Below are 2,142 nucleotides of genomic sequence, written 5' to 3' on the forward strand. Positions count from 1 at the left end.
ATATATATATATATATCATACATGAGTATAAACATAGAACAGTAGTGGACAGTGGTATAAAGGCTGGACATTAACGAGTTAAAAAGTTAATAAAATAATTTTAACTTTTAACATATTATTATATATGTTTTTAGACTGGATACAACTTTTTGGAGTATTTACGGAGGTAGTCCATGGCAAAAAATAAAAATTAGTTTATATATGTATTTATTTAAAACTCATCGATAATATGTCTATTGTCTATAGGTTATTTGTATCTTATATGGACACTACCACTACGCCACTGCTTACCTACTTTATTATATTGTATAGGTATACCAGGTGTATCAGATAGAACTGACTAAAAAAATAAATAAAAATAATGCTAATTAAACGTACAAAAAAAAATGTGAAAATTATATAATTAATGAATAATTTAAGAAATATACTCATTTCAGGAAATTTCCGAAAATAATATTTTGAAAAAAGTTATTACGTTCCAAATAAATTTATGCAAAAAAATTTTGATATTTTAAAAAATTCTAAAAAATAAACCAATTGATTTAGATAAATATTTTTACCATAAAAATGTTTCTTTCAACCAAATTTACAAATTGGCTATTTTTGAATTTTTCCAATAAAACTTTAATCAAATTTAAATTTTTTATTTTTATTATTCAAAATAAAAATATTTTTTTTTTATATTGTACGAGTAGCGCAAGTGTCTCTTAATAATTAACAAAAAAAAAAAATTTTAAAAATATTAATTAGAACAAAAGTTATTCCAAAAGTCAGTTCTATCTGTTACACCCTGTATAATATATTGTTAAAAATTTAAATTATTAAGATTTGTATGGCGTAGCATTCAGTGCAAAGTTGATTGTGTCCATAAGAAGTAGTGTGGGAGGGGACATTGAAGAAGGATTTCTAGATATATATATTTCTTAATTATTATAAATATAAAAATAATCTATACATAAATCTTGTTCCAACATGTAACATCATGTCAACACAAGTAACACATTACACAATTAGGTATTGAAATTTGATTAGTTATAAATTATAATATTTCATTTTACCTTGCACATTTGTATAATAGGCAAGTCATACCAGTAGGTACATAGGCAACTTATTACTAAGAGTACATATTTTCTTAAGATGTCAAGAAAATGTTCAATAATAAATTGTAAGAGCTTTGACGGTGAATGTGCTTTTTTTGGTGTTCCTAAAGCATCTGTAGAAACTTGGACCAAGATTGTGTCAACAATCAATGGTCATGACACTAAAATTAAGTTTGTTTGTGAAAAACATTTTCTCTCACGAGATATAATTAAAAATTATGCCGGAGTTAAGGTATGTTTACTTTTAATAATTGGATTTTTAAAATTTCTTCAACTGAAATAAATGTGAAATATAAACTATGACAAATTCAGGACATTCATTTTCCAAATAGAGCTAGATTTAGTTTAGATAAAGGTGCTATTCCTCAACTTCCACAGCAAAATGTTGAAAAAAATAATGAATGTGAATTTTCTGTAATTGAGGTAAGCTACATGTATTAAAAATAGAAAAATGTATAATATAGCTTGCTTACAGTAGTAGTCATTAATTCAATTATGTAATATAATTTAAAGGGTACCTCTAAGAGAACTATTGAAGATACAACAGGTATTCAAAAAAGTTTTAAATGTAGGAAGCAATTGATTTGGTCCCCTGAAAAGGAAAGTTGCTCTTTTAAGCAAAGTAGTTCTTATCAAGATACTGAAGTGTCTACTATTGATTTAAATAGTGATCAGCAGGTAAATTCAAACTTAACTCTTTTAAAAAGTTTTACTATATTTTATAAATATAAAGTAAGATACAAAGATTTCAGTATATTAAGAAAATTTATATTTATATTTTATAATAATCTTGATCATTTTTTTGATAATGGTTAATTTTAATTGAATAGAATTTATCCACAACTATGGGCATAAACTTGAAAAATATTCAAGATAGTATAATTTTACCAAAGGGCTGGTATATACACAGCGATGAAGTTGTTCTAACGTACTTTAAAACAAAACATGAGAAAACTGAGGAATCTGTAAAAGTTATAGTAGAAAAACAAATCGTAATTACTGATGATCAAAAAATTATGTATTTTGTAAAAGATAACATCAT

This window comes from Myzus persicae, unplaced genomic scaffold, assembly GCF_001856785.1.
Source record: "Myzus persicae strain clone G006 unplaced genomic scaffold, MPER_G0061.0, whole genome shotgun sequence".
Classification (NCBI taxonomy): domain Eukaryota; kingdom Metazoa; phylum Arthropoda; class Insecta; order Hemiptera; family Aphididae; genus Myzus; species Myzus persicae.